The 23483-nt window shown below is 44.5% G+C and overlaps 1 pseudogene; it reads right to left on the reverse strand.

Annotated features, from left to right (window-relative positions):
- Window positions 1-387: 387 nt before the first annotated feature.
- Window positions 388-513, reverse strand: LOC128328639 (uncharacterized; annotated as a pseudogene).
- Window positions 514-23483: the final 22970 nt, after the last annotated feature.

Raw genomic sequence — 23483 nt, forward strand, 5'->3', positions numbered from 1 at the left:
CTCCCTTTACCAAGTGTGCATTTCTTGGAGTTATTTGAGGACTATATTCCTCCCAAGACTCCCACCTGAATCCAGATCCCTGTTTCAGCACAGCCATTAACCCTCACCTGAAACAGGATAGATATGCAAATCTAAGAAAACAATCTATAAAATCTAATAAATCTGATCTTTTTCATATTTATCATGCATGAAAAAAAAGTTTTCTTTCTCATGGCTAAGGATTTGCCATTGCTATTCTGTTAACATGCCGGTGGTTTAAAAATAATACAGACTTGGGAAAACCAGGGTTGCTATCAAGAGTGATTACAATGAATGTGCTATTACCTCAATTGGATGTGGACACTCAAATTATCTTTTCAGAAGCTGTGTTTTAATCCAGAAAGTTTGGCACATGCTGCTTTTCTACAAAATGTGTGAAATGTTGTATTAACAAGTTGTAAAATACAATTACTTTAGATTCCCTTATTTGAGACTAGACTACACTTGATCTTAGCCAAAAGGCTGAGAAGTGATTTTACTTGAGACCCTTCACACTACATGTGGCTGTCAAGGCACACAGATGCCTTTGGTCACCCAGTAAGCCCATGAGTGAGCAGGTACTGCTCTTCCAACACTTCTTGACCATACAGACAGAATATACCAATAGGACCACAATTTGATTGGGGCTGTATGTTTCAGAGACCTGGAAGCTATTTTCATGAGCAACAAAAACCGGGAAGCCCAGCCCCGTTTTCACTGTGCCTGAGAACCGCCCGGAGCACTGTGCCTGAGAACCGCCTGGTGGTGGCACTGTGGCAAGATCTCTTAAGTCGCCTGCTGCTTAACCCAGGTTTTGGGCGTGAGTGCACCCAGAAACCAGGCTAAGTGATCATGTGTCTGCCATGACTGCTTGCAGCCATGGTAGATACACTGGGGTGGGTGGGTGGGAGAGCTCCGAGTAATGCACTGCGCACTTGCGAGGTGCATTATTTGGGCTCTAGGGGGTGGGCCGCCACAAAGTGGCACTTCCCTGTGCCCAACACCCAGAGCGCGTGCCGTGAGCAAGGCGAGGAAGCGCCGCAGGGAAGCTGCCACTTGTCTGGGTGGGTGATCTGCCCACCCGAGGAAGAGTAAGCAATAATCTCCCCACATAACTTTCAGCACTTCACCCTGCTCATGTGAAGCACCTCCTGTTCTGTGACAACCTGTTGTGAGCAAACTCACCTGAAAGGGTTCAACCACCCTCCTTTACACAGGGTCTTGGGAGTTCTGGCTAAAATCTCTGCCACTGGGATTTACAACAGAATTTCCTTCAAGCCACCAGATACCACCAAACTGGGATTTCTACTTCTGACAGGAGTCTTCTCTTTGTTCAGGTAGGTGTGTGTTTGGTACAGGACTTTTATTCTCTTCTACTCTGGACATGAGGCTTTCACAGCCTACCCAGTACTCAGTAATGTTACCCAAACAAAAGAGATATATTTTATTTATAAATGCAGAGAATTAAAAGCATCAACTTGTAATGTGATGGATATTGGAATAAAATCACCCCATCTTTCCTTTTTAAAATTTTGATTCAAAATAGTGATGATGACCTTCCTGTCGCCTTTTTAACCTACAATCTTTGCTCCTGCAACTCAGTAGTGTTACATTCAAAGATGTTTACATAAACTAGATGTCTCAGAATGTTTCAGAAGCTAGTTTGCTTTTGCTTCTTAAACATAAGGATTAGTTAAGGAAGCTAAGGAAGTTAATTATAAATTTGAGTTAAAGTAACAATAGATCAAAGAAGAAGCAATAAACAAATGTGTGCATCACCACTAGTTGTCTATTAAGGGGGTTGGAATGCTGACATTTTTATCCAAGTTAAGGTTTTGTATAGTCATTAGGAATTTTAGGACAAAAAACATGGAAATTTGGGTAGAAGTGAGGTTGCCTTCAGGCTTCTTCACTTGACTCTCTTCATACTTTACAATTGTAAGTATAATAGCTCTTGAACCCATGCCCCTTGAAACTACTTTTCATGAAACTCTTTGTAATCAATGCTATGTTTTATGTCTGAAGCTTTGTCTATGTTATATGCCTATATATGCTGTACTAGAGCATATATAAGTAAACTGATATTTTTATAGAAGTTTTTCTTTCAAATATTTATCTTTGAATGTTGTCATTACAATACCCTCATGAATATCATGAACCCACATGGAGTGTAATTTCTGGATTGGAGCCTGGCACACAACAGTTCCCTGATATAGCTTAAAGCTAATCTAATTACTGGAGTATAAAGGGTCATCCACCAAAGGCACCCATGACAGTACATTTTGTTGATTCATCCCAAATACTTTGTTACTAAAAGTCAGCATTGATATATACACACCTGGGTTAGAACCATGATGGCAGCATTTTCTTTGGACTGCTGATCTCTGAGTTCACCCACAGTACACTTTTGAGAAGGAATTTTGCTTGGGGCCTCTTGACTGATGAGGCCTTGGAAATGGAGCCGAGTGTCCCCTGTGATGCTGAGACCTGCCAGTGGAGAAGTTAACTCTGAAGCTGATCTTTCCTAGGGATGTGCAAAACGTTTCGACATTGAAATGTTTCAACTCGAAATGAGCTGTTTTGAGTGTTTTGAGCTGAGAAACAAAACACCCTTTTTTAAAAGGGCCTGTTTTGAGGTTGGAACAAAACAACCCCATTTCTATTCAAAATGTTTCAATGTTTCAAGCACCATTTTGGAGGCCTGTTTTTCCCTGGGTGATTTGTTTTCTGGCACTGGCTTCCAATCCTATAGGGGTTTGGGGAAAAGGTTAAAAATTTGTTTAAAATTCCCTGCTTGCCCATTTCTTTTGTGGGTTTGGTAGTAGGTAGCACCCATCATGCCCTACCATCCAACCCACTTTGGTGTCCCTGGGAGCTACCCATAGGGAACAATAGGTGTTTTTAGTTTCCCCATTGTTCCCTATGGCTGAAACACTTAACATGTTTTGAGTTTTGTTTCGTTGAAACAACTAGGTCGGCCGCTATTTTGACGAAATGTTTTGGCCATCTGCCTTTTGTTTCAAGCTCAAAACAAAATGCAAAATCCATTTTGTGCACATCCCTAGTTTTTCCTAGTGTGGTGTTAATTAATTAGCAAATAGGGCAGGAAAGGAAGAACTATCTGCCAAAATCGAGATGTTATTTCATTATCACCATTTAGCTAGATGTTAAAAATGGGGTTGCCTTATCACACTGGTAGAAATTGTTTGGGATCTGAAGAGAAAAAGAACATGAGGCAGCCATGACACACTTCTGCTACGGTTATATGTAACATCCTGCTCTCACAGAAATGTTGTGGTCAGTTTTTAATGTATAAATAGCTGATCTCTCTCCCCCTGCTCTCTTTTAAACCAAAAAAGAATTTCTCCATAATAATAATCTCCCTCTCTCTTTGCTGACCCAATATTGATTCCAAATTACTTGTCAACAATGCCTGTCTGGCACTATCCCTGTCCATTCCCTTGGTCTGTGTGTGCTGGTTGTGACATTCAAATCTCGACGTTGGCATAATCTCAGATTTAATTTCCCCACTTATTTGTCAAGCAGTGACTGGATTTATATCAATCAATCAATCAATCAATCAATATATCATCTTTATTACAGTCCAAGACCAGCTTAAGATAGCATGAGGCATTAATTATGAGGATTATATACATTAGGATAGGACAGATTATGAAGCAATAAAACCATGTCACATTAAAATTACTACCTTAAAATAATTACATTAACATTACTATAAACTATAATTACTATAAAATGATTAGTACAAAACTGCTAATAATTACTAGAGGTTATAAACTATTTTTTTAAAAGTGTGAAGCATAATTTAAATAATTATTCATGCCAAATTACCCTCCTGCCCCCCCCCGCCCCCGATTGGCCCTGAACCTCAAACTCCAGTTGTTCTACGTTTCATAAAGCCTAATAGTAGAATTAAAATTTATTTATTTATTTATTTGATTTTTATACCGTCCTTCCGAAATGGCTCAGGGCAGTTTACAATTAAAACAGAAAACATTAAAAACAATTACAACAGAGATACAAATATAAATACCAATTTAAAACAACTTAAAAAACAATTAAACTATCAAAATATTAAAACCCTGAAAACCAGGTTAACATTAAAACAATTAAAAACTGATTAAAAACCCTGAAAGGCCAGGCCAAACAGATGGGTTTTAAGGGCTCTCTTGAAGGTCAGCAAAGAATCAAGAGATTACGAATTTCTGCTGGGAGTGCATTCCACAGTCCAGGAGCAGCTACAGAGAAGGCCCGCCTCTGAGTCGTCACCAAACGAACCGGTGACAACTGGAGACGGACCTCCTCAGATGACCTTAACGTGCGGTGGGGATCATGTAAAAGAAGGCGCTCTCTAAGATATCTTGGACCCAAGCCGTTCAGGGCTTTAAAGGTAATAACCAGCACTTTGTATTTTGCCCGGAAACATATTGGCAGCCAGTGTAACTGTTTCAAAACAGGCATCATATGGTCTCTCAGGGCTGCCCCAGAGACCAATCTGGCTGCCGCATTCTGAACAAACTGAAGTTTCCAGACTATGTACAAAGGCAGCCCCACATAGAGTGCGTTGCAATAGTCAAGCCGGGAGGTTACCAGCTGATGCACCACTGTTTTGAGGTCATCCTCTTCGAGGAATGGGCGCAGCTGTCGAATCAGCCGGAGCTGATAGAAAGCACTCCTGGCCATGGCCTCCACCTGAGATACCAGGGTGAGGCCTGGGTCCAGGAGTACTCCCAAGCTGCGCACCTGCTCCTTCTGGGGGAGTGTAACCCCATCCAGCACAGGAAGATCTAAATCACCCCTCAGATTCTGAGCCCCCACAATGAGCACCTCTGTCTTGCTTGGATTCAGCTTCAATTTGTTCTCCCTCATCCAGCCCATTACTGCCTGTAGGCAGGCATTTAGAGAATGAGTGCCATTTCCTGGGGATGAAAAGGAGAAGTAGATTTGGGTGTCATCAGCATACTGATAATACCCAGCACCAAACCTCCTGATGACCTCACCCAGCGGTTTCATGTAGATGTTAAAAAGCATTGGTGACAGAATGGAGCCCTGAGGGACTCCATATAACAGCTCCCGTTTTGAAGAGCAACTGTCACCAAGCTCCACCATCTGGAATCTACCCGAGAGATAGGAACGGAACCACTGCAAAGCAGTGCCCCCTATCCCCAACTCCCCCAGGCGATCCAGAAGGATACCATGGTCGATGGTATCGAACGCCGCCGAGAGATCCAGAAGAACCAGCAGAGTCACACTCCCTTTGTTGATTCCCCGGTAAAGGTCATCCATCAGGCTAACCGAGGCTGTCTCAACTCCATAGCCCGTTCTAAAGCCAGTTTGAAATGGGTCTAGATAATCAGTTTCCTCCAAGACTGCCTGGAGCTGGTCAGCCACCACCCTCTCAATCACCTTGCCCAACCAAGGGAGATTGGAGATTGGCCTGTAGCTGTCCATCGCTAAGGGGTCCAGGGAAGGCTTCTTTAAGAGTGGTCTAATCATTGCCTCCTTCAGGCAGGGGGGCACCCTACCCTCCCTCAGCAATGCATTTACGATATTAATTAGGCCATCTCCAACAATCTCCCTGCTACATAGAAGCAGCGAAGTTGGGCAAGGATCCAGAGAACAGGTGGTAGGCCGCACCGCCCCAAGCAGCTTGTCCACATCCTCATGAGTCACAGATTGAAACTGATCCAATATAATACAGCAAGAAGGATTGCTGGACACCTCCTCCATAGACCTTGCAGAAATAGTGGAGTCCAAGTCAGCCCGAATACAGGAGATCTTATTCGCAAAGAACCCATTAAAGGCATCAAAGCAGAGCAACCCCGGGGACTGATTGGAAGTAGAAGGAGCAGAAACCAAACTCCTCACAACCCGGGATAGCTCCGCCGAGTGTGAACCTGCAGCTGCAATGCGCGCAGACCAGAATCTCCTTTTCGCTGCGCGCACTGCCACCGCATAAACCTTCAAATGGGTCATGTGCGAAAAATGGCAAAAATTCTGTTCCTTATAATACTTTCCCTTGGGAGCTTATAGACAGACATTTTTATGCAGAGGAAAAACTAGTGGTAGGCAAATTGGGCCTTAAAAACCCTTTACAGAAGATGATTATCTCTATTCCTTTGAACCACACAAGTAATTAAAGCACACACAATGCCTTTTTAACACATCAGTTATTTTCAGTGCCAAGCCAAAGTAATAGGAATTTGAATAAGAAAAATAATTGCTCTGCATGAAGCTGTGCATGGTGTGTCACACTAAAAAGCTTTGACGTCAGTATATAATGCCATCAGAAAATGTTTTGATTCCTTAATGCACAGCTTCAGATCTCTCTCAGCTTAAAATAAAGGGGAAGAAAATAAACAGGTTTGCTTTGCAGCTTGACAGGAATGCAACCCTCTGTCCCATGAATATCTCGTGGTGACTTTGGGGCATTACAAGGAGGAAGTAAAAGTGCTTCATAATTTCTTCTCCCAGTGCCTCATCTTCAGTGATTAGATACGTGATACCTGAGAGACAGCCATTTTATTATTCGTTTATTTATTTATTACATTTATAAACCACCCCATCCAGAGGCTCTCACTACAACTCTTGTACCTCAAACGTTCACGCATCTGCCATCTTGGATTGGGGTGGGTGGCATCATTACAGACTACACCATTGAGGTGTCCCTTTGTGTCACTTAGTCACTACAACTGTACCAAATTTGCCATTGAGATGTCCCTATGTGTTGGAAATTTGGTTCAAATTGGTTAGGCAGTCCACAAGTTAGCCCACTTGTGCATCAAACGTTCGCACGTCCACCATCTTGAATCAGGCTGGATGACATCATCACCAACTATCTGTTGAGGCATCCCTATGTGTCCTGATTTGGTTCTTATTGGTCCAGGCATTGCAAAGTTGATGTGTGGGGGGGGGCGGGGAGGCACAATGGACGTACATACACACAGAATGCGGAGTGATCTCATAAGCCTATTGGAAAGTAGGCTAAAAAGAAGTGGCTTCCTGATGCTCACCCCTATTTTAGACAGCAGCATTAGGGCAGTTTTTTCTCCAAGGCTTTGATTTATGGTTCTGCTGCTCCTATCTGCTTTTGATCTGGGTTTTTTGTGTGTGTGTTTTTAACTACTGACTGTGGCTGCTGCTTCTGTCAAGTTTATTTGCCTGTTATTTTTGATAGGGAAGTGACATAATATTTTGAATGAAAATATAAATTTTGACATTGCTTTTGACAGTATACTATGATTTATTGTGGCGTGAAGGACACAGTATATGGTTGATACCTATTTTTAGTAGGTCACTGACATCAGTCCTTTGGTGAGTCAACAGGCAACAGCGCACTGGGCCATTGACTCTGAACCATCCTCATCATGCATAATTGCACACATGTTTAAACTGAAGAAGAAAAGGGACCCTGTTCCCTGCATGGTACACATTCTTAGCCTGGTTAACATCAGTCTGGCACACTACATGACTGTACCTCTTAGTATTCCTTCCCAATGAGAATAAAACCTAGGTACAAATAACTGCATTAACTCACATTCATCTCTTGCTGCTTTTGCCTCTCCCATTGCCGCTCTCTCTGCATTGGCTTTTGCCTTCCTTTCTCTCAGCCAGTGTTCTCTCTAACAGGGATGCCCAGATGTTGACTACAACTCCCAGAATCCCCAAGTGACTGCCATATGCCAACTACATCCCCCTCTCACCATCAAGGCAGTGAGGTACTACTCAGTTTAAGTTCTAGGAAGAGGATTCATTACACACCAAAGAGTTTAAACACCTCAAAAATTCCTAAAAGATAAACTGAGTACCCAGTGGCTTGTGCGTGGGTGGGTAGTTAGCAGATGGGATGCCACTAATTCTCCACCCCCACCTGCAAAGCAGAGGGGTCAAAATGAACAGAAGAAATGAAGGTGTGTAATGAAGGAACCAAAGAATCTAAACACTTCAAAAATACCTAAAAAATAAACTAAGTACCCCAGTGTGTGTGTGGGGCAGTGGCAGGTTTGTAGTTGAAACATGGCAGTTGACAGTTGGCACTGTCCAATGACAGTCAAAATGAACAGAAGAAATGAAGGCATATAATAAATCTTCATAGGGATTCATTATGAGGAAAAGTGATTAGACACCTAAAAATCTAAACATTTCAATATTCCTAAAAATTAAACTGAATACTGCACTGCCTTGCAGGTGTGGGGTGTGTGTAATTGTCCAAATCAAATCTGGGGTGATTTGGGGGGACAGATTCGGACACAAAACAAATCAGGGGAGATTCAATTTGGGCACAAATCAAATCAAAACAATTGATTTGTGCACATCCCTTTTGTCATCACTTGTGACCTCGTCCTTTGACTGGAGATGCTGGGGGGTAAGCCTGAGACCTTCTGCATACAAAGTAAATTCTCTACCACTGAATGATGGCCTCTCCCCTAAAGTTATGATCATTTGCATCTGGTTTTTATGGATGTGTTGAAAACATATTAGTGGAAACATCTAACATGCCTTTGTATTAATAATTTTTCTACTGCAGGCAGTAGTACCTTGTTCTTTCCCTGGAAAACACTGTCTCAAGGACATCTTCGTGGAAATGAAAGGGTTATTATTAGCTTCCTTCCAGCCTGACACAAAATCCAGAGGGGAAGAGAATATGTCACTTTGGTTTCTGTGCATTCTCAAGAGTTAATGCATTAGATGCACTCACTGACCATAACCTGCCTCTTCTCAGAATATATTACAAGCTTGTAATTTCCCTTTCAGTATTGCATTTCGGCCCAAGGCACATAGAACCCCTGGTGTGTCAAGGCCAATATGTCAAAATAAAATCTAATGAATTCTTGGCATGTTTCCCATAAACACAATGGCCTTAAAATCTGCAAACACAAGCACTACATCTACATTTGTGGAGGGTGCAGGCAGGTGGGGGGGGGTGGGGCTGGCTGAATAAAATACATGGGACGAGATGTTAGACCTAGCTTGGCAGAAAACTTTTGTAATGCAATATTTCCCACAAGGGTAATCTCTTTAAATTTAGTTGCGTTGAAAGTAACAAGGAGTAGCAGGTGAAACACATCTCCTGTTGGCTTGCAGTTGCAATAGTCAATTATTGTTCCTCTGGCTTAATTTCTGAATAAATGCTCATTGTTATGTTTAATAGCCCTTTGTTTGTAAAATGATTTTTTTAAAAATCATAGTTTGCACTGTAGGGAACTATGGAAGAATTAAAAACAACAACTCTATAGCTAAGGAGGACAAATCCTTGGGCTTTCTACTGGTAGCATGTGGAATGAGTGTGTGAAGTCCATAGTTACACTTAAGACGCCATTAGTGGTCAGTGATGGAGCTCTCCTATCCATGGTGACATCATTTTGTTAACTTGACTTATATGGTGACTGTGTGTGGACACCGGAGTGTGTTGTCAGCACTACCTTATACCAGTGATGGCTGGCTGCTGCAATGAAGCTGGGGGTGATGGTGGAAAATGAGCTGGAGGTGTGGTGTTTGATCTGTCCTGAGCCCAGTGGGCTAGTAATTCAACTGGAGATTGAACTGGGGACGAATTCAATCCCCAACCTTGCAAATTGCCAGAGGTGGGGCAAGACCAGAGAGGGAGAGACATAGCTGGGGTGGGGTGAAATGGAAGCATTAAGCACTACACCTCTGGTTTGTTTTCCACTCCCCCAGCTTTGCAGCCTCTGCCATTACCTTACATAAATGTTTGAGGAGGGATGGTATACACCCTGCTTCCTGTGTGGTTCTGCCACCACTTCCTCCCCACTATCTTGTTTCATTGTGTGCTATCTACACTGTGCAGTCCATTTGAATGACTCATCCAGCCCAATTTGAACACGTGCACCCAACAGCATACCTATTATCTTGGACCAAGGCTATCCCCAACCCTCTATGAGTCCTCAACTTGGCCCACAAGTCCCTGTAGGCTGTCATTTTCTTCCCACTTACTGTAACTAGCCTGGTGGCAGTGACATCAACAGTTTCAAGTTCCTTCCCTGGCTTCTCCAAGATAGTGCTGAGAGAGATTCCTGCCTGCAACCCTGGAGAAGTCTCTGTCAGTCTGTGTAGACAATACTGAGCTAGATGGACCAATGGTCTGACTCAGTATATGGCAGCTTCCTATGTTCCTATGTTTCTAATCACTGACACCAAGCTATGTGGACAGATGCAAAGTACCAACAGAATACTATCGAGTTTCAGGGGGGGAAAGCCTTGTTCACATTTATTAATAAGCTTTGACCCCCTCATATGCATCCATAGTTGCATGGGGAACGCACCTGGTGCATATGGCTGTGACCCATGTGAATGCTCCAGCCACATGCACACACATTTATGTGTGTGTGAAAGATTATCACCTTGCAGAAAGGAGATTAAGAAAAAAGATGACTTAGGTGACACTGTTAGAGGTTGTTAATTTTTACCCACAATAGGTAAAACAGCAGAGCACTAAGGAATGAGCACACACTCCAGTTACAGAGTAGGTAGCAGAGAATGGTTTGGATACTGCAGTTATTTAGAGAAAACACATGGAGATCCTTGTATGACTAAACACTAAACATTTATTGGTTAAATACACTTAGGATCTAATCTATATCTAATCTAAAGGACTACATGGTGGATAGGTAAGGAGAGAGAGAGATGTTTCCATCTGCTCGCTAGGAGGAAAGGAAGGATTGTGACTCAGCACGGGAAGTGCTGCAGAGTCAGTTCAGGGGCCATAGTGTAGGGACAGATAGGGAGACCCTGACTCACTGTCTCTACTCCCAATGCCCCTAGTGGGCATTAGGACAGTTGGTGCAAAAGGTCGATGCACTGGAAGTTCATCTCCAACAGACACATGATACAGGTCTATAAAATTATGCATGCTCTCTCGTAACACCAGAACCAGGGGTCATCCCATGAAACCGATTGCCAGGAAATTTAGGACCAACAAAAGGAAGTACTTTTTCACACAATTAACCTATGGAATTTTCTGCTACAAGATGTGGTAACAGCCATGAGCCTGTATGACTTTTAAAAGGGCTTAGATACTTAGCTTAGAAGTTTATCAATAGCTACCAGTCTGAGGGCTAAAGGCCACCTCCAGCCTAAAAGGAAAGATGCCTCTAAATACCAATTGCAGGGGATCAGGGGAGAGGGCGTGCCCTCAGCTCTTGCTTGTAGGCAGGGCCGGTGCTAGGGTTTTTTGCGCCCTAGGCGAGATCACATTCTGGCGCCCCCCCCCCCCGGCCAATCATATTTCAAACACAGATGTATTATAGGAAGAATGAAAAGCACAGAATTTGAAATCCCCCCCCCCCGCCAGAGCTCATTGGGGCAGCAGCGTTGCCCCCTTTACCGGATGTAACTGGAAGTACTCGACACGCCTGTGTGCGTTGCACACGCACCTAACGCGCACAGATATGTTGAGTACCTCCAGTTCCATCTGGTAAAGGGGGCAACAGGGCGGCACGATGCCAGCCCAACGGACTTCTAGGAAATCGAGCGCGGGGAGGGGAGAGAAGTGCACCCTCCCCTGCCCTTAAAGTTACCCCAGGCCAGTTCCATGCACCTTCCTAATGTGGGGCCCATGGAGCAGACTTGCAGGAGCTAGGCAGCCAGGGGAGCCAATGGGATGAGAGGCAGTAGGGATGGAGGGGGGACCCTTCTGGGCAGTCTCTCCCCGCAGTGAGCCAGCTGGCTGGGTCCAGGGGGGCTGGGAGGAGGTGGTGGTGTCTTGCCATGGAGCTGGTGGCCCTTTGGCTACTGCCGGCCACCAGGCACTGCCAGGCTCTCCCGGGGATGTGGCTGCTGGTTTCTGCAGCCCTCTTGCCTGATGTCTCTGTGCCACCCACAACCCTAACCCTACCCCCCCCACCAGAGAGGGAGCAGCGGCAGCCTGCTGAGTGTGCGGGGCGGGGGGGCAGCCTTCTTGCATGCGGCGGCAGCAGCGGCCTCAGCCTCCTCCTTGCAGGCCTCTCCTCTGCGGCCAACCAAGCAGGCGCTGCTTTCCGCCCTCCTGCCGCTTGTGCCGGCGGCAGCGCTGTGCGCCCCACGAGCTCCTCAGCGGGCAACTGCCAGGCTGCTGCTGGGCGGGCGCCACCACCGAGGCCCTCGACTCAGCCGTGGCGGGCTTCCCGTGCTGAGAGTCACTCAGCAGAGCCGGCCCGCTGCTGACGGTGGCTCCGGGGCGCCCAGTGGCCGGTCGGGGCTCCGGGGTGAGGGTGGTCGCCCTCCTCCTCCTCCTCCTCCTGCAGCCGCAACTGGCAGGCTGAGCAAAGCAGGGCGCGGGGGTGGGCTGGGGAGCCCCGCCACACCAGAGGCGCGGCTGGCTGGCTGGCCGGGGTTGCGGGGTGCCCAGCAGCAGCAGCAGCAGCAGGCCGCTGCCCGGCAGGTGCCCCCGCTGGCTGGCCTTCGGTGGGAGCCTCCGCGTGGGGGGCTCCCTCTGGAGCGGGAGGCGAAGGCGGTCCTCGCAAGGCCTGGACTGCTCCATCCAGCAGGCGTGGCGCGGCCAGAGAGAGCGAGCTGAGTCCCACCCCGCCCCCGGAGGAGGCGGCGCCGCCTGCTTGCTGCTGCTGCTGCTGCTGCCTCGGGGGCTGGTCGGGGCCTGCTGCTGCTGCCTGCCTGGCCCCCGCCGCACGCGGCGGGGGGAGCCCTGGGAGGGGGGCGGCGGCAGCCCTGGGTTGGGTCCCCCGCCTCGCCCCGCCGCCAGACAAAGGGCTGCTGCCTTGTCCTGCCTTCTTGGCCCCTCGCTCTCCCCCGCCAGGCAGGGGCCTGCAGGCTGACCGCTCGGGATGGGGGGGCGGCAGGCTGGCCAGCGCGGCGCCCCCTCCATTTTGGCGCCCTAGGCAACTGCCTAGTTCGCCTTAATGGACGCGCCGGCCCTGCTTGTAGGCTTCCCAGAGGCATCCGGTGGGCTACTCTGTGAAACAGGATGCTGGACTAGATAGGCCTTGGGCCTGATACAGCAGGACTGTTCTTTTGTTCAAATGATTAAAGAAAGAGATTTTTTTTTAAAGGTGTTACCTCCTATGGGGGTCTTTGGGTGTCATGTGGAAGTTTGTCACCATTCACTGACAAACATCTTGACATTCTTGTGTCTTAATATGCAATGGATTGTGAGTTGTTAGCTAGAGAATCCTGGGTACTATCTGTCTCAGTTATAACTGTCATTGCTGTTCTGAATCTTTTGTTGTTTGTTTAATCTGCAAGTACAACTGCTGTGCTGGAACTGGTAAGTTTAAACAGACTTTTACACTTTTATTTCTGTTTGTGCTTCATTTACCATTCAGTGGATAACCAACTAGGACGGGATCCATCCCAGCAGCCAAGCCCTGGCCAGGCAAGGCTGTGAGGGAAAACTAATTTTATTAAATAAGGGAATTGCCACAAAATTCCTACAACAGGAAAGACCCATGTGACCAACCTCTTCCACACAATGCTGGTATCCAAATATATACTGATATACTGCAGCCTAGTGGGAGAGCACAATGGGGAAGTGGCTCCTGCATAGCTATGGGCATGTGTGTGAAGGGAGGCTATGAGTACCAGTAGAGCATTCTGGGAAAACTTAAAATCTATGTTCAGATCCAAAGAGAGAAAGCCTGTTTAAGAGTTATGCAAAATGGAGACACTGTTTTTGCATGCAATGTCCTCAAGATAACATTTGGAAGCTCCACCCACATGAAGACAAACCCTGAAATCCCGTTCCCTTCACTTACAGTGTCTGTCTGAAGAGACAATGCTACACTGATGGAGAGATTCTTCCTGTGATTAGAATGTTGGGGCGTCCTAGTATTAATTTCCACATCATGTGGAGAAAATCTCTTTCTATACAGCACTTGTCTCTTTGGACTGATGCTGCTGTAAATGAGGAGAGCAGGAGGTGGGGTTTCAGAGTGCACCCATACAGGGATAGGGCTTCCACGTGTGTTCTTGGAGATGCTGTACACAAGAACAGGTCCCCACTTTATATAAGCCCTGAACCAGGACTAGAGACACAGACAGTTAATAAACAGGTAGGCCCTTTAAGTATGTGCTAACTTTAAAGGGTTCTGAATGTGGAAATCCAAGATGTACCAAGTCTATGCCAAGCCATTTTGTTTATATAACGATTGTAAATTTTGCCTTTAGACACCCAGGCTCAAATCTTGAGAGTGCTGAACATCTTTACAATGCAATGCTAACTGGAATATTTAAAACTGGAAACAAACAGAGATCTCGTTTCCCAGAAGTGTAAGTGATCTGCCCCAATTATGGAAACAAATCTCTAACAGGAAAAAGGGGAAGAATTAAAAACACCTTCATCCAGTTCTCCAGAGGAAGTCACAAGCAGGGCAAAACTTCTTTTCCAGAAGAGCTGACAGTTGTTTACATTTTCATATGGAAGAATCCAGCCACTCGGCAAGTTTATTTTTAGAGAGCATAAACTTCACTACTTGCCTCTTCTCTCAGAGGGCTGTGGCTTGGGCATAAAAATGATTAAAAACCAAGTTGAAGCCCTGTCTGATCTCCAGCGAGGGAGGCAGGCTCTTCGATTATAATGAATACTTTTTGAATGAGGGAAGCTGCAGAACCCTCTCACATCATTTTTTAAAAGTTTTGTTTTGTTTTACTTCATCAATATATTTTGGATTTGACAACGTCCAGATATATGTATTTTTTAATGACCATACAATATACAACATGTCATCTTTTAAATGGATGGATGTCCAACTCTCATAGGGCAGCAGTATGGACAAAGAAAGGAATAATGATAAAGTAATGTGACAGTGTTTTGCCTTCAGCCTTCTGACAACCAAATATATTATCACACAAGCATTTGCTCTACATTTCAAAAAGGACATATGATGGCTGCCTCAGTGCAAACTGGCCAGAAGCAGCGTAGTGGTGGAAAGGAATCCCAGACTAGACACACAGGTTCAAGTTCCCACTCAGCCCAGTGGCGTCTGGTTGAGATTGGGGCAGGGGAGTGGAGCAGAAGGTAGAGTATATCTTTATTTAACTCCAGGCAAATGCTCCCACTGCCAATGCCTCTGCCCAGGACCCCAAACAGACAATAAGTCACACCCCCACTCCCACCATTCAGCTGCCAATGAGCCTGTGTGGTAGCCATTTGAGAGGTCAGCATGGCAAGCTTGTGCTGTGCTGACAATATTGCACAAATGCGCTGTTGAGTAAATAGTTACTCAGCCTGCGAGCAGTTGCACAGCACTACTTCTATTGGAAACAAGGGAAGTAGCATTGCATGACTGCCCAGGGGCTGATTTAAGTGTTTGTGCAAAGCGCTCCTGCGAAACACTGTTGTGGCTCGCTTTTAGGTGTGCAGCAGCTCCAGCAAGTTCCTAATGCCAATCGAAGACTACACTGAATGTTGGCCACTACCTGTCAGTCTGACCGTGATGTGGTTTTTATGGAGATAAAAGTGGGGGAAACCATGCATGCTGCACTGAGCTCTTTGCAAGAATGATGGGGTTGCAATGATACTAATAATGATCATGCAGAGGCGTAGCCACCATTAGACGAATGGGTTCAAAGAACTCAGGCCACCACCAATCAGGGGCCATGAGCACGGTCCCAGACACACACCCCACGTCTGACATCAGACGCCAGGGCGTTATTTCAGTCCCAAACGGGGCTGCGCTGCCCCATTTGGAGCCAAAATCGGCCCGCACTGTGTTGGTAGCACGGCCAGAGTGACTGTCCCTGCCTTAAAGGCAGGGAGAGCCACTCCTGGTCTCGTTGCCAACGCAGCGGGGCTGACTGATCTTCCTCCCAAACGGGGCCGCGTGTAATGGAGAGTCGCTCTGGCCCACCCTGCCCAACGCAGGGTGGGCCAATCTCCCTTCCAAATTAGTTTGGTAGGGAGACCATGTCCCCTGCTTCTGATGTCAGACGTGGGGGCGTGGCTAGCTGGAACCCTGCATCTGATGTCAGATGCAGGGGCGGGGCTAGGGGGCTGCCGCGGAGGCTGCACACGGGCCACCACCAGCCTCCCTATGCTGCTGTGATCCTGTTAAATGATTAGTAGTGTTTAAGGCATTTATATCCTATTGTGTATTCAGTGATGTAATCAGGATCAGAATTCAGTCATGTCATCAGGATCAGAGAGGTTCGTCTGCAGTTGCCACCGACTCATCTGGTGGCTGCTCAGGGATAGGCCTTCTCCACTGCTGCCTCGAGGCTTTGGAACATGATTCCTCTGAAATGAGAGCCTCCCCATTTCTTACAACTTTTTAAAAGGCAGTCAAGACACATTTGTCCACCCAGGCTTTTAATTAGATACTGTTTTAATAGTTTGATGGCTTTTAGTAGTTTTAACATTGTTTTAAATTTTTAATTGTTGTCATGTTTTAACCTTTTTATTTGTTTTTATTGTATTGTTGTAAACTGCCCAGAGACTTGTGTTTTGGAAGATATATAAATATGTTAAATAAATAAATAAATAAATAAATAAATATTGGGCTCAGAAGAAAGTGAGCTGTTTTCTGATTCTTAAAGAAACACAACTTCAGTAAGTTTGCTAAGCATAAATAAACTGATTTCAAATCAAATTCAGACAGGATGTGCAATTCACCCACCACCACTCTAGAACTGCCACTGGATCTTGGGTGAAGTGAGTGTATTTTGATAAAAATTCTGGCAAATATGGGGTCTCTGAATCACGACTATGCAAAACAACTTCAGATTTTGACAGGAATAAATATGACTTTGACCATATTAGATAAAATTTCTCAAAGAGATTTGCACATCTTTAGAATGCAGGAAGAGGTAGGAACAGCAGTAAGCCCAAACAACCTAAGCCTGTGTGTAGATGCCTGGTGTGTAGATGCCTGTGTGTGGGTGGCTGAAAGTGTGGTGGCTTTTTTGCTTTGTTTTGTTATGTTATAGCACTGCCTAATCTTAGAAACAAGTGGAAAGGTTTTGTTTTGACATTTAGTAACATGATTAGCTAGCGGAAATATTTAAAAGATGCTATCTCCTCAGCATGAAGAAAATGTGCAGTTTCTAAATGTGGATCTAATTAGTCGACTTTTAAAGACTTTTCATGGATTTGAAGTTTCATGTAAATTCACCGGTGATAAGAACTGTTTAAATTTGCAAGAGGCCAGAGAAGGGAGAGAAAAGATGTCCTCTGTCCAATTGTATAAACAGCTTTTCTACTGCACCCAAAAATCAGATATGATGTAAAACAGCTAATATGTTGTGCTACTATTTTAACGTGTTCAAACTGTTAAATCTGATTTTAGGCACACCTTTAAAAAAAACCACCTGAGTTCTTAAAATTGAAAGCACTTGAATGCATATCTGTATTTATTATTGAGAATAGGCATTGCTATTATTGAGAAAAGCAGCTAATTCCTTATATTAACAGTCATTGGAGCTCTTCGTACAAGGTACATACCCATCAGGCAAATATATTTCTTGGTGTTTTTTACTGTCTTCCATCAACTCTGTTGTCTAGACTACTGAAAGTGTCCTGTTAGTTTCCACTATGCCAGTGCAGTGATTGGGCTGAGATTAGATCAGGGTGCCAGCATCCCATCAACTCTTCTGGCATAATGCCAATAAATGAACCTTAAATCTGATTCCGATTAACCTGTTTTATATTTTTGCTTTGATTAATCTGCTCTGTATATTGTTTTCTTTTATTATTGTTGTTGTTCCTTTTCCTTTATATGTAGTTTTGCTTTGTATTCTGGTCAGTGACTGTAATAAAGATTGGACTGGATTCGTGTGTAGCACAGAGTTCTTCCAGGGGAAAGGGAAAAATTGCTTCCCTTTCATGTGTGAGCATAAGTGCTTCAGAAGCAGGCATGTAGCTGCTGCACATGTGCTTTTTTGGGCTCTACATGAACAGCATTTGTCAGGATGTTGGCCACTCAATGAGGTAATTCACACAATCAAAAACTGTGTTCTACCCAGGTTTGGGAGCTGTGTGCTCTCCCAGTTTTCGCTTGTATGAAAGCAAAGTAAGTGGAAAACCTGGGTAGAAATGATTTTGTGGAAGCAAGCTGGAAGGAAAACCTGAGCAGCTTTTCTTCCTACCTTGCTTCCACACATTCACTTCTGCCCATGTTTTCCTATTACCTTGCTTCCACACAACCAAAAATTGGGAGCACACACAGCTCCCAAACCCGGGTAGAACACATTTCTTGATTGTGTGAATGACCGCCGTATTTTTCCTATCCTTTAAGTACATTATTTATCTGCACAGCAGCAGTGCTTATCTGCATTCGTGATTTTGGATGCAGCACTTTCGGATAGTATTTTGGATGCTAATCTAAAATAAGAATGTGATTTATATGCCTCTCTATAGAGTGAAGCCTTTACGACACCCACTGTAATGCTCTTAATTATCCTCTCCTCTGTCAATTAGTTTCCATTATTGGATAGAACAACTCAGAGTAATAAAGTGCCTTTAATATGTGTTAACTGGCCTTCTCTGGTACATTTTTACTAATATCCTGCCATATATTTTGCCCATGGGGACACAATGTACTAGTTTCATCTCTTATTCTTTTATGAGGTTTGTTTAAGATTGGTATTAAACTCCTTCAGGCCAACGCAGAAATAACATGCTGCAAAAAATATGAGTCTATGGCATTTAATTTGTTTTTACCAACACACGCGCGCACACACCCACACCCCAATACATACATACATACATACTTATATAAACAGCTGAAATAGCTGTGATTTCCTATAAACATTGGCCCCAGTTCAGAGATGTGAAATGCAACAGACGGGGTGTGCACATGCTGCCATATGTAAGGATGATTCAGCCCTACCATTGATCAGTGCTGCTGTCAGCACTGACAGTTCTGGACATTAGAGGAGCATTAGAGGAGATTGGAATCAGCTTTTTCATGCCCCTCTCAAGACATTGACATTGCTAAAGCTGGCAGTGCTGCCCAGTGGTGCATGTGCAGCACTGATCTAGCATGTGGCACCATGCACATAGTTCTAGGTGCTATATGCATAGAGGACCAATCCTGTGCGTGCGGCGTGGGGGGTTTGGCTTTAGCCTCAAGTTCAAAGGGGTCCTCAGATTTACCCGAATTTTTGGCATTTCATAAGCTTCATGACTTGTTTTTATGTTGTCATTTTTAAAAAAATTATTGTGACTAGGGGCCTTAAAAGCTGGAAGTGGCCCAAACCTCTCTAGACCTCTGAGAGGGCCTGTATGTACAGCCCCCTTTTTTACTCAGTACCTGATCTGAAGGACAACCTGCCCCAGATCTCTCTGTTCACAGAGCAAAAGACTCATATGTGATCCTCACGTGATAAACTTCAGCAATTTATATGCAGAGAAACATTCATCTTGTTTCAAGTGGCCCTCATTCTTTGAGCTATGCCGTGGACTATTAACCTTTTAGGAACCTTCTATTCAGCAGTGTCCAAGTGACTGCACCCAAAAATCAGATATGATGTAAAACAGCTAATCTAGTGTTCTACTATTTTAACAAGTCTTAACTGTTCAATCTGATTTTAGGCATACCTTTTTTAAAAAAACCTGAGTTCTTAAAATTCAAAGCACTTGAATGCATATCTGTATTTATTATTGAGAACAGGTATTGCTATTATTGAGAATAGCAGCTAATTCCTTACATTAAAAGTCATTGGATTTCTCCATACATACCCATCAGGCAAATATATCTCTTGGTTTTTGTTACTGTCTTCAATCAACTCTGTTGTCTCGTCTACTGAAAGTGTCCTGTTAGTTTCTACTATGCCAGTGCAGTGATTGGGCTGAGATCAGATCTGGCTGCCAGCATCCCATCAACTCTTAGAACATAGGGACATAGGAAACTGCCATATACTGAGTCAGTCCATCTAGCTCAGTATTGTCTTCACAGATTGGCAGCGGCTTCTCCAATGTTGCAGGCAGGAATCTCTCTCAGCCCTATCTTGGAGAAGCCAGGGAGGGAACTTGAAACCTTCTGCTCTTCCCAGAGCTCTACTGGCATAATGCCAATAAATGAATTTTAAATCTGATTCTGAAGAAAAGTTCTGTATCTTAGATTTCCCATTAATTTTTGCATTAAACATCTGTTTTGGAGATGGACTCTAGATGTTTGGGTTTTTTTTTAAAGGTAGCAAATATTCTAACAAAAAAGTACATGTGCAGTTTTGAAGCATGAATACTGGCGCACAGGGGACATATTTGTGTGTAGCACAGAGTTCTTCTAGGGGAAAGGGTAAAATTGCTTCCCTTTCATGTGTGAGCATAAGTGCTTCAGAAGCAGGCATGTAGCTGCTGCACATGTGCTTTTTTGGCCTCTACATGAACAACATTCATCAGGATGTTGGCCACTCAATGAGGTAATTCACACAATCAAAAACTGTGTTCTACCCAGGTTTGGGAGCTGTGTGCTCTCCCAGTTTTCGCTTGTATGAAAGCAAAGTAAGTGGAAAACCTGGGTAGAAATGATTGTGTGGAAGCAAGCTGGGAGGAAAACCTGGGCAGCTTTTCTTCCTACCTTGCTTCCACACATTCACTTCTGCCCATGTTTTCCTATTACCTTGCTTCCACACAACCAAAAATTGGGAGCACACACAGCTCCCAAACCCGGGTAGAACACATTTCTTGATTGTGTGAATGACCGCCGTATTTTTCCTATCCTTTAAGTACATATTTATCTGCACAGCAGCAGTGCTTATCTGCATTCGTGATTTTGGATGCAGCACTTTCGGATAGTATTTTGGATGCTAATCTAAAATAAGAATGTGATTTATATGCCTCTCTATAGAGTGAAGCCTTTACGACACCCACTGTAATGCTCTTAATTATCCTCTCCTCTGTCAATTAGTTTCCATTATTGGATAGAACAACTCAGAGTAATAAAGTGCCTTTAATATGTGTTAATTGGCCTTCTCTGGTACATTTTTACTAATATCCTGCCATATATTTTTGCCCATGGGGACACACTGTACTAGTTTCATCTCTTATTCTTTAATGAGGTTTGTTTAAGATTGGTATTAAACTCCTTCAGGCCAATGCAGAAATAATATGCTGCAAAAAATATGTCTATGGCATTTAATATGTTTTTACCAACACACGCGCGCGCGCACACACACACCCCAATACATACATACATACATACTTATATAAACAGCTGAAATAGCTGTGATTTCCTATAAAAATTGGCCCCAGTTCAGAGATGTGAAATGCAACAGACGGGGTGTGCACATGCTGCCATATGTAAGGATGATTCAGCCCTACCATTGATCAGTGCTGCTGTCAGCACTGACAGTTCTGGACATTAGAGGAGCATTAGAGGAGATTGGAATCAGCTTTTTCATGCCCCTCTCAAGACATTGACATTGCTAGAGCTGGCAGTGCTGCCCAGTGGTGCATGTGCAGCACTGATCTAGCATGTGGCACCATGCACATAGTTCTAGGTGCTATATGCATAGAGGACCAATCCTGTGCGTGCGGCGTGGAGGGTTTGGCTTTAGCCTCAAGTTCAAAGGGGTCCTCAGATTTACCCGAATTTTTGGCATTTCATAAGCTTCATGACTTGTTTTTATGTTGTCATTTTTAAAAAAATTATTGTGACTAGGGGCCTTAAAAGCTGGAAGTGGCCCAAACCTCTCTAGACCTCTGAGAGGGCCTGTATGTACAGCCCCCTTTTTTACTCAGTACCTGATCTGAAGGACAACCTGCCCCAGATCTCTCTGTTCACAGAGCAAAAGACTCATATGTGATCTTCACATGTGATAAACTTCAGCAATTTATATGCAGAGAAACATCCATCTTGTTTCAAGTGGCCCTCATTCTTTGGGCTATGCCGTGGACTATTAACCTTCTAGGAACCTTCTATTCAGCAGTTCCAAGTGACTCTGAGCTTCTTCGGCATTGCATTGTGGTGTAGCACTAGCAGTTAAAATTTTGGACTTAGACCATGGAAACCTGAGTTCAGATCCCTTGTCATCTATAGAGATTATTGGATGTCCTCGAGCCAATCCAATGCTTTTAGCCTAACCTACTTCAACCTACTTTCACCAACAAAGGAATGTTGTGAATGTAGAAAGGGCAATCATTTACATCAACATGTGCTCTTAGGAGAAAAGGCAGGATAAAAAAAATGGGATAGATTGAATGAATGAATGAATGGAAGTTATCTGCTGTACACATGCAGTATCAATAACAGTTGCAAGTGTGTCTTAGCTTGTTTTGTGACAAGCTAACCCATGTTCAATAGATTCCAAAGGATTAGCCATACTGGTCTGTCTCAGCAAACACAAAGCATGAACACAACAAATAAGGTGACACCTAGTGTTGCCAACATTCTATTGCCAGAAGCCTGAGTAGCAATGCATTTGTAAAAACAACATCAAAAGCCACTAGAACAGGGTTTCTCAACATGTGGGTCCCCAGATGTTATTAGACTTCAACTCCCATAATCCCCAGCCCCAGTGGCCTTTGGATGGGAATTATGGGAGTTGAAGTCCAATTACATCTGGGGACCCACACTTTGAGAATCCCTGCACTAGAAGATCTCCAGTGTGGAGGTGTTCGCTTCTGGCTGGCCGTGGCAACAGCCCTCGCCACAGTCCTCACCATGGCAACAGCACTTGCCACAGGAACCAGCCACATGGAGGCTTCCGTGCATGCAAGCCCCGCCTACCAGCTGAACAGCTGATTGGTGGGTGGGTGGGGGAGGGTGGAGCAGCTCAGGAGCCTGGAGCAATGAGCAGGGAAAGAGTCATAGACCAGGGGACATTCTGGAGCTTGTGCCGACTGCCACTACCGCCAGCCACCCAAAATACGGGGGAAGAGCATCTCAGATGGGACAAGCACTTTCCCCTGGAATTATGGGATGTCACGGCCAATCCAGGACTGCTGGCAACCCTAGTGACAACAGACCCTTTTTAAGTTTCTTGTGATGTACTTTGTGTGATCTAGACAAAAGTCATGGAACGTCCTTCATTGCAGCCATAGTCTCATAATTTTTTCTGATCTATATGGACATTTTACTTTTTCTTTGTTGTCCTTTTTACACCATAGCAGGATTTAAATGTATTATTATTATTTATGGCAATTTGCCAAGAACAATTTACAAATCTATAAATACAGAGGTACAAAATCCAACTCTGATGGTAATTCCAAATTAAAGTTGTGCTGTCGAGTTGGTGTCTACTCCTGGAGACCACAGAGTCATGTGGTTGTCTTTGACAGAATACAGAAGGGGTTTGCCATTGCCATCTCCCGCGCAATATGAGATGATGCCTTTCAGCATCTTCCTATATCACTGCTGCCCGATATAGGTGTTTCCCATAGTCTGGGAAACAAACCAGCAGGGATTTGAACCAGCAACTTCTGGCTCCCTAGGCAACTTACTTCCCGCTGCGCCATTAGGTGGCTACAACTTCAAATTAAGAACTACTAAAACTTCTTCAAATTTCTTTGCTCATGCATTCAAAAACCAAAAACCTCTCCCATAAATGCACTA

This window comes from Hemicordylus capensis, chromosome 5, assembly GCF_027244095.1.
Source record: "Hemicordylus capensis ecotype Gifberg chromosome 5, rHemCap1.1.pri, whole genome shotgun sequence".
NCBI classification, from domain to species: domain Eukaryota; kingdom Metazoa; phylum Chordata; class Lepidosauria; order Squamata; family Cordylidae; genus Hemicordylus; species Hemicordylus capensis.